This window comes from Hibiscus syriacus, unplaced genomic scaffold, assembly GCF_006381635.1.
Source record: "Hibiscus syriacus cultivar Baekdansim isolate YM2019G1 unplaced genomic scaffold, ASM638163v2 tig00005406_pilon, whole genome shotgun sequence".
NCBI lineage: Eukaryota > Viridiplantae > Streptophyta > Magnoliopsida > Malvales > Malvaceae > Hibiscus > Hibiscus syriacus.
Genome location: NW_024062056.1, coordinates 3,649,910 through 3,660,679, shown reverse-complemented (window position 1 = coordinate 3,660,679; position 10,770 = coordinate 3,649,910). Strand labels below are relative to the sequence as shown.

General features: G+C 35.1%; 1 pseudogene; it reads left to right on the top strand.

The window, feature by feature from the left end:
• Positions 1–1,079: 1,079 nt before the first annotated feature.
• LOC120199324 lies at positions 1,080–3,779 on the top strand (annotated as a pseudogene).
• The last annotated feature ends 6,991 nt before the right edge of the window (positions 3,780–10,770 follow it).

Here is a 10,770-nt window from a genome sequence, read left to right as displayed (position 1 = left end):
ATATTCCTTCAACCAAACAAGATAATATAACAATTCCATAATGTGTTAAGTAATGTAACATTTTAGTAATCTCATTCCTAATGATTATCGTATATGAAAAATATATTTGTATCGTATATATGATTATAGAATACTATTTAAATTAGAGTCGAGTAATATTATAATATTATAAATATTTATGATTAAATTTAAATACAAACTTAAAAAATAAATTTGACTCAACTCAACTATAAAAATTTCGAGTTAACTTTTAATTGTAAAATATGACTTGTTAATTCAAATAACTCTAATGTGTTGTTTGTTTTTCTAAAAAAGGTCTCCAAAGCTCTTATGTCTGCTCTGCACAGACCACGCGCAGACATTGGGCTTCGCAGACCATTTGTTTTTTAGAAGACAGTAGCTCTGAAAACGTCTGCGCGTCCTCTTCTTGGCGCAGACGTGGTCTTGTGTCTTCAAAACTCTTCCAACCTCTTCAAAGAATATTAAACCAAAAACTATCGCCTAAAAAAACCATGATTGACTCAGCTACGAGATGAAATTACAGAGCAATTAATGCAAAATATGGGATTGATTTACTTTAAAAAAATTTATTATTGCAGTTGTATAGATTATTTAAATTTTAGTATTGTAAAATTAAAATTATTTAAATTTCAGTATTGTTAAATTCTTTTAAGTTTAAAAAATCAGTTTATTTTATATTTCAGTTTATTTTAACAGTTTGCAGAAGTTAAAAAATAAACAATATTATTCTTGCAGACAGCAGACTTTTGATCCACCTCTTTTAGTGCAGATACCTACAGATGTAATCCGCAGACTACAGATATAATCCGCAGACTACAGACATTTTACCTCTACAAAAATAAACAGTACCAATTTAATCAAATACTCCCAGAATAATAATTGGTACGACAACAATGATAAAATCAAACAACATTCCACGAGCCCCAACACATCCTAATTCCCTAAACAATTGATGAAAAAAATACCTATTTTATATTTGGTGGCATAAAAACTGAATTAGCCATTTGAAAATCCAATGGTTTTTATTTGTCATTCAAAACATTTTACGAATTTGTTATTGAGAAATCCCAAGGATGGCTTCGACGATCCCAAACCGATCCTCCTCTGAAGACATTTTGGACACGACGCCGTTTCTGTCATCGACAAGCAGCGCCTCACAGGACAAATCCTCCTCTCGCCGAACCGTTCGTCGCCAGAGCCTCCGTGACGCGGCTCGGTTCCTGCGCCGTGCCAGAAGCCGGAGGATGATGCGTGAGCCGTCCATGTTGGTTCGAGAAACGGCCGCCGAGCAACTCGAGGAGCGACAGAGCGATTGGGCGTATTCAAAGTCCGTCGTCATCCTCGATATGATCTGGAATTTAGCGTTTGTGTTGGTGGCGATTGGTGTTTTGGTTTTGAGCAGAGATGAGAGTCCGGAGATGCCACTGGGGTTGTGGATAATTGGGTACGCTTTCCAGTGTTTCTTGAATATGGTTTGCGTTTTTATGGAGTACAAACGGCGAAGGAGGCGACAGAACGCGGAGTACAGAACGTTTAATGCGGGGGAGGAAAGGTTTTTGAGCCCAGGATCGAGGGTGCGTTCAGAGCAGTACGTGTCGTTATCCCAGTTGGAAGAGAATGGTGGCAGGTATACAATTATTCGATTCTAAGAACTATATTGGTATTTGATGGTTTAGAGAAGTTAATGAAGTTAATGATCGTTTTAGATCACCCCTTAGCTCTTGCTTTTTATTGGTTAATTTGTGGAATTAGGATGTATATATTGAGAGGTACATACATTGTTTTTTCATTAGCCATTTTGGAAGTTTGATAAATTTTGCTTTAGGCACCATTTCACTTCAACCCAGAACATGTTGCCATTAGGTATTTGATGAGATTGGTATTTTCATTTTTTTTGTCACTCGGTTAAGTTATACGAACAGGTAATTCACCTTTAAGTCTATTCATTTGACATGTGAAGTGTTTGATAAATTTATTATGATCTTTGTCATGTCTGGCTGTTTATTAATAGATTATCTTGGCTCTTGGATATATTTAACCTCAACAGTTGTAGGCAGCTTAAGTTATATATGATACTACATACCTACACTTAGTGTCTAATCAGTTTAAATTGATGTTTTCAGCATCGTTGCAAAGCATCTGGAATCTGCAAATGCAATGTTTTCATTCATCTGGTGGATTATTGGTTCTACTTGGTATCTATAGGTGGCCATGCAATGGCACGTAGCTCACCTCAGCTTTATTGGTTAGCTCTTATCTCATTCTTTTCTGCTACCTTTTTGTTGTTTGAAGTCTTTTTTTCCCTTGTAACTGTATCACAACACTTTTAATGCAATTTTCTTTGCAGGCTTTGTATAATTTTTCTCGGTTTTGATGTGTTCTTTGTTGTTTTCTGCGTTGCTCTGGCATGCGTCATTGGCATTGCTGTTTGCTGCTGTCTTCCATGTATTATTGCAATCTTATATGCTGTGGCAGATCAGGTAACTTTCATCCCGCTGCATGTAAGATTATCATGATTGTAAATGCCTCAGTAATATGTATCTGTGCATTTCATGATCGAGTATCTGGTTTGCAATAGGATGCTTAATGGAGGTAAACAAGATCGGTACAATTTGAAGTGGACTTATAATCAACTAGATACATTGGAAAGTCCTTGCTTGAATTGTGAGCATTGTACATGAATGTCGTTCAACTTAGATAATTGTCTTATCTCACTTAAAATGAAGTTGATAGAAGTTTGTTTTCAGAAAGTTGATATGATATAATAGTGAGCTTTCAATTTGATGCAAAATTTGAATGTTAAAATTTACTTGATGACCATGCTTTTAGTACTTCTAAAGAAAAGTCTGCATTTATCTGAAAAGATTCAGTTAAGCATTTTTATGCAGGTTATAAAGCTCTTGGCAGTTAATAGATTTATTAGGAAATTTTTAGGCTTTTTGTTCTGTTTTAGCATACCATTCATTTTACTTGTTTCATATGACCACTTGCATCAGGAGGGAGCTTCCAAGGAAGACATTGATCAGTTATCAAAATTCAAGATTCTAAAAATTGTCGATGACGAGAAATCTGCTGCTTATGTCCAAGGACCTGTCGGGGGAATAATGACTGAATGTGGTACAGATTCTCCGTTGGAATGTGTTCTTCCCGAAGATGATGCAGTAATCTGATCTCATTGTTTTTGTTTTTTTATTCTGTTTATTTCCCTTTTCCTTCCTCCTGTGATTTGCCTTTTCTGAAGTTGGAGCCAATATGATGTGAAGCTCGGCTTGTGTTTGTAATAATTCCATTTGCACGAGTCTTTCTAATTTAAGTCTAGTGCCCAACTGATATTGATTCCTTGTTAATACGTAGGAATGTTGCATCTGCCTTTCTGCCTATGATGACGGAGTGGAGCTAAGGGAACTTCATTGTAGTCACCATTTTCACTGTGCCTGTGTAGACAAGTGGTTGTACATCAATGCTACTTGCCCTCTCTGCAAGTATAACATCTTGAAGAGTACAAGCCGCGAGGAAGTGTAGAAAAACGAGAATACTTATTCATTGTTATATCCTTTACCGCTTCATATGTTTTTAGCTCGAGAGCATCATAATTAACTGCATGTCATATGCAGTTGATAGAGGTTATTCTATTGTTGTTTCTTGTAGTTGTAGTTGTAGATGATGTTGTTTGATCATAAGGCTGTTGACAGTCATGATGAGCTTGTTTTGGCTCCGACCCTCGTGAAGTTGTTGTGTATATTAATGTTTCCGGGGGCATCTAGGCGCCAAGACGAAGAACTTTGTAGCTATTTTCCGCTTTCATTTTATGTCGGGCTCCTTTTCCTTTTTCCCTGTATTTTGTATTTTACATGTGTAAAGTGTTTTATGTCAAACTTTTTTTTTCATGTGGACCATATGTGTCTCATGCCTATAGATTTTTCTTCTTTTTGTGGGGTAGAACTCTGTGATCTAAAACCAATAATTAATAGTTGCTTTCCAATTAAATTGGTAATGTTGCTCTAGAATCACCCATAAGAAGTTGGTGCTGAAGAACAAGTCGAATGTGCAGAAGCTACAGATTTTGCAAAAGGTGTTCTCTTGCAACTGGCAGATGCTGAGCCTAAATTTTACGTACAACAAAAATTTGTCATTGCCAAAAGCTTGGCTTTTTCGGCCCAATAGGGATTTTAGATAAAAAAATATTAGGGGTTTACCCATCCTTATATTTTAATTAGAGATCTACGGCATTTTCTACAGTGGCGGGTGAATTCTTCACTTCAAGGTGACAAGTTCCTTGAAAAATTGATTTTTAATATACCCAGATGAGTGGGTCCCATGAGGGCCACTAATTTATTATTTTAAGTAGAATCGTCACGTTAAGGAGATGAGTCTGTTAAAAAATTATTATTTTATTATTTAAAAAAATAAAAATTAGAAATTTTATAAAAATAGAGTAACTCATCACTTCAGGGTGACGAGTTCCTTTGAATTCAAAAAACTAGTTGGTCAACGGGTAGTTGTACAATGGTCACTTGGAACTAATCACCTCAAGATGACGAGTTTCACTGGATTTTTGCATTATAGCCATTGGAATTGGGGTTATAAATAGGGGTTTGGTTTTTTTATCAAACCCTAAATCTAAAAAAATTATAAAAATCTAACTTTTTGTGAAAATCCCGAAAATGGCTTCCTAAGAAGACATGTTGTGCCTTGACAACGTCCAAATTTTGTCGATCGAACTCCGGCCGAAAGAAGAACGGAGTATTCGTCAGCGTGGGATGCTTCGAGAGATCCGCATCCGCGGATGTTGATATATCTTCAGCAATCCGGGCTTTTTCCAACCATATTTGCATGTGGCTTCAAGGTGTGCCGAGACTTTGATCGAACATTGGTGGCCCGAGAAGCACACTTAACTATCATTTATTTATTGTTCTTACCGTTTTTCATTGTCTTGACATTTCTATCATTTTCAAAATTATAATCTACTCTTTGCCACTACATTTTCATCTGTTACCACATCATATTACTAATCCATATCCACCAACATACACTTTTCATTGCCGTGACATTCTCCATTGGTATATATCATCACTAACTATACTTAGATAGAGCAGTTCTTTGCTTTGGTTAAACTTTGTAATTTCCACCAATCCCTATGGAGACGATACTCACTCATCACTTTATTACTTGAGTGATTGTGTATACTTGCACATTATTTGCATATAATTTTATAGTACTTACAACACACAATAAGTTTTTTTGGCGCCGTTGCGAGGGATTGGCAACGTGAAGTTAATTAGTTTTGCTAGAGCATTTTATTTTTTCTTCTTTATTTTTGTATAGTTTACTTTATATTTTTTTTCTTTTTCAGGCTTATTTTGTGTATGCCTAGAAGACATTCTGACGAGCCATTGAAACCAATAGAACCTGAGAGTGAAAGACTCTTTAGACAAAAGAAACGTGCTCAACGTGCTCGAGAAAATATGTATCAAATTGGAAACCAGGGTATTGGTCAAGATGATGGTAATCAGAATGCCGAAGCATTACAAAATATTGGACCTACTGATAGGCCCCCGTTATTTGTGATCATTTAAATCCGATACTAGATGATATGAATCCTGGAATCGTGGCACCTGAAATTCAAGTTGCACATTTTGAGTTTAAAGCAATCATGTTTAATATGTTGAATTCTATAGGGCAGTTTGGATGATCTGAATCCAGGAATTGTGGTACCTGAAATTCATGCTGCACATTTTGAGTTTAAAGCAGTCATGTTTAATATGATTAAAGCATTTTAATTAGAATGCCAATTGAAGATGACAGGCAGTATATTCACAATGTTTTGGAAGTTTGTGATTCTTTTTACCAAGAAGGAGTGCACGAGGATGTGCTGAAATTAAAGTTATTTCCATATTCTTTGCATGACCGAGCAAGGGCTTGGTTGAGTGGTGTTACATCCGGTTTGATGGAATCATGGAATCATAGGCCGATCTTTGCAAGAGTTTCTTATTGTGATTATAACCCACTGAACATGAACACTCAGTTAGGAATGACATAGCATCCTTTCTCCATGGCGACGACGAATCTATGTATGAGTATTGGGATTGTTACAAGAGTTTTCTTTGAAAGCGCTGAAATAATGGTTTTCACGATTGGACTCAAGTAGTTATGTTTTATAATGGAGTCAATGTACCCATGAGGATGATGCTTAATGACTTGGCAAATGAGACATTACTGGATAAATCACCTACTGAGGCGTTTGTTATTTTGGATAGAATTGCCAATAATGACTATCAATTTCCTTCCTCAAGGCTTGGGAGTGGGAGGAAAGTACATGGAAAATTCGAGTTAGATACCAAGGACTCGGTGTCCTCTCAACTCTCAAATATTACTAATATGCTGAAAATTTTACAACGCTCTACTGGGGTAAAGAAAATGAAAGCAACTAGCTTGGCATGTCTGTTATGCCAAGGAAATCACCACGAGAGTGAATGTCCAACCAACCATGAGTCTATCAACTTTGTAGGCAATTTCAATCGAGGCAATAATAATCCTTATTCTAACACTTATAATGTAAGATGACATTAGCACCCAAATTTCTCATGGGCAAATCAAGGAGCCCATAATGCTAGTCAATCCACTCGTCAGCAGAATCACATTGAATCTCAAGGCTACCAAAATGCTATGCCATGACATAATACCAACAAATGAGCCTCATCTTTAATGAGCATTAGTTCTTTGGAAGTTACAATTCAAGATTTCATATCTACCACGAAGACAATGCTGCAAAACCATTCTACTTCAATTAAGAATCAATGATCTTTACTTCATAGTCAAGGCGCCTTACTTTAAAGCCATAGTTCACCTTTAAGAGCTTTGGAAGGTCAAGTTGGTCAGATTACTACGACATTGTAAGAACGTCAGCAAGGACTGAAGTCACTAGTTGCATGGAAAAGAACAATGCAATGTATTGACTCTTAGGAGTAAAATGAAAATTAACCAACAAGTTAAGATTAAGGGGACACAACATGATGATTCTACCCCACTACTGAAGAAGTTAAAGCTGAATTACATGATGATATCATTATCGAGAAGGATAAGCTGTAACACTCATCTCCCGAATACCCTTCCGTACACAATATATAGATGCCACATCACTTTTAAAACATTTCCTTAGTTTGAAAATTCGTAAAATTTTGTTTCTTAACATTTTAATTTATTGAAAATAAAACGTTCATTAAACATACGTAGGTAAACAAAAGTAATGTTCAAACATTTCATATTTTTACATCATGGTAAATCAAATACTTTTTAGAGCGTTTTTTACTAAGTCTATTACATGCCAACTAAATACATCAAAAGTAGATGTAGATGTCGTACAGTTACTGATGAGGCAACCCTTGCTTTGTGATGTTAGATGATCTCTTTACTCCACTTGAATAATAACCTACGCATGAAATTAACACATGCTAAGAATGTAATACCCCAAATATCAGGCCAGTGACTTTATTGAAAAGATTTAAATTTTGAGGATTTAATTAATAAATGGTAAAGTATAAGAAAATAAATTAGAAATTATTTGGTTAAGAATAATTTCTAAGAATGAAAGAATGAAAGGGGTAGTCTTTTAAGGGAAATGAATTATGTTATTAAAGTAAAGTAAAGGGGAAAAGGGAGAGTGTTAATACCTTGGTTATTTTCTTCTTCTTCCCCATTTTTCATGTGGCCTTCTCCATAGATAAGGTAAACTTCATCAAACTAGTTTTTCCTTTAGATTATGGTTTGTTTTTGCAACCTTAAGTGACATGTAAGCTTAAGGAAGAGTTAAATAAGATTAAAACTAGGAGATAGAGGAAATATTTTAGATTTAAGAAAATGGGTTTTTGAATGATATGTTAGAATATGAGTTTTTATTGATGTTTATTATTATATTTGACTTCTCCAAGAAGTAAGTAAGAGATTAGAAGAATTGGATGAGATTAAAAACATGTTAGAAAAAGTTGTATGATTCTTAGATGGAAATGTTCTTGGGAGAGTTTAGATGTTTTAAGAAGCTAAATGAAGGAAAGTTAGTAGAGATAAGTAAAGAAGAGTTTAATAGTATTGTTGAGGGTAAACATAAGGAAATTTAACCAAATTTGGGTAAGAATCGAGTTGAAAAATGGAAAATCTGAGTACGAGTATCGGTACTGATAGTACAGTACCGATACTATAGGTTTAAATGGGTAGAAATATGATGAACAGTACCGATACTAATGTAATTAGTATCGATACTAATAGGGTATCGATACCAAAAAGGAAAGTATTGATACTATGGATTACAAAATGCCAAAATGGTATAGATACTGAAATGGAGTATCGATACCATAGTATAGAACTATCAATACCATGGTAGGGGCGCCGATACTATTGAACTAGGAATTTTAAGAATAGGTTGAGATTGTTATAGAAAATTTAATAATAGTACTTTTGAGTATTCTTAAAGTATAAATGTTAGGGAATATACTACTAATTAGTATGATATGTGTCTTTAATGGATGTTTGATCGAAATCAAGCTCTCGATTCAAGCAAAAAAAAGGGTAAGGACATAGTTGCCGAGTAGTTGGACATCACTACAGCATATCAGGTGAGCACATACAATGTAATTATTGGGTTGAAGGAGACTCACAATAAGTACACCACAAATGTTTAAATTAATGTATGTTTTACTTTATATATATGTTTATAATGTGTGTGAAAATGATATTATGAATGATATTTAGAGTAAGAACTATTTTAAATAAAAGATTAATTACCTAGCTGTGCATTTGACAGAAATATGTCAATTATGCCAGTTAGATGAAAGGTTAAATACCTTTAAGTAAAAGATTAATTGCCTAGCTGTGCATTTGACAGAAAGGTGTCAATTATGCCAGTTAGATGAAAGATTAAATATCTTTGAGTAAAAGTTTAATAGCCTAACTGTGCATTTGACAGAAAGGTGTCAATTATGCCAGTTAGATGAAAGGCTAAATGCCTTTGAGTTAAAGATTAAATGCTTAGCTGTGCATTTGACAGAAAGGTGTCAATCATGCAAGTTAGATGAAATGCTAAATGACTTAGAGTAAAAGACTAAATGCTTAAAAGTGCATTTTGACATAAACAATGCCATTTATTGATTTGACTAAAAGGATTGTAAAGGAGTCCCATAAAGTAGACAATTTATCATGGTTGATTGTCAGGATATATTTATAAATAAATTATAACTCTTTTACAAGGTTATGCATCACTAAGTAAATACTTATCGTGTGTTGATTTCACGTGTAGGTAACAATCAAAGATTAGCCGAGTAAAGAGTGCAACAGCAGCAACTTTCATCAATTAAAGGTTGACTCGTCAGTAACACTGGGACAATCTTATTCATTTTGAAAACTTAGCTGACATGTAATTAACCTTAAGAAAATATTTTGTAATGTATTTAAAGTGATAGTTCTAGTAATATGCTTCTATTAATGTTATACTATTGTGTGGTTTTAAAATTTGAAACAAAATTTTACGGGTTTTTAAATGACAAAATGTTTTAAAAAGTGATGTGGTATATATATCTCATGTATAGAAAGATATACGGGAGATGGGTGTTATATTTATTGGTATCAGAGCTATAGGTTTGGCAATTCTTGGTCAAAACCGAGTTTAATTGAAATAAGAAAAAGGGATTACATGCCACTAAGATTATCAAGGTTGCTGATATGGTGTCATTAGAGTGTAACTGATGACACTCCTTACTAACTGTAATATTATTATTATGCATGTTCTAATAGAAGTCAGAATCCTCAAATTGGCATAGAGCGGGGGAACAAGAGATGAGAGAAGGAATTGGTAGCGAAAGTTATGAGGCTAATAGTCAAATCAAGGGCTTTTATGCAAGCTCTAGATGCTATATTGACCCGTTTTCAACCTCCTCTACCTCCCCTGCTCCTCTAGTATTGAGGATGTTGATCCCAAAAGAGATGAAGTGTTTAGGAGCTCCCAAATTTCGTGGAGAAGAGGAGAAAGACCCTATGGATGATGATTTATGGCTGAATGATGTATTGATAATGCTTGAAAGTCTTCACTGCTCGGATTTAGAGAAACTGAGTGGAGCTATATCGTTGCTAAAGGGATCAACTCGAGTGTGGTGGTCAAATACTACAATGTATGCACCACTTGCACAATTGACCTGGCAGTTTTTCCAGGAAGAATTTAACAATAACTATATTGGTGAGCAATTCAGATGAGCGATGCTGATGAAGTTTCTTAATTTGAAACAAGGCAACCGAGCAATACATGATTATGAGGCTGAGTATAATAAGTTTAGCCGTTTTTCTACTGAGGTGGTTCCCAATGACAAGGCCCTTCGCGATTGGTTTAATGAGGCGTTGAGGCCAAAGTTGAAAGAAATGATGTTGGCTCTGAGTTTGACTAGCTTGCAGGAAGTTATAAATCAATCCAAAGCTATCGAAAGAGCTCAAGCAGAGACCTTAGCAGCGAAACAGAATTTGCAGACGGGTAAAAGGGTTGAAACACCTTCAACTCCCCATTATGTTAAGAGAGACAAGGGCTCGAGTTCTAGATATACTGGCAGAGAGGATTCTACTACAACTTCACAGAAAATTAAACAGTCTTAGTCAGTTGTCGATTGCTCGGGTAGAGCATTTGGAGAAAGAAATGTATGTCAGACTTGTAGTAGAGCAAACTGGGGAGTATGCAGACTTCTTAGTGGAGGTTGTTTCCAATGTGGCGAGACT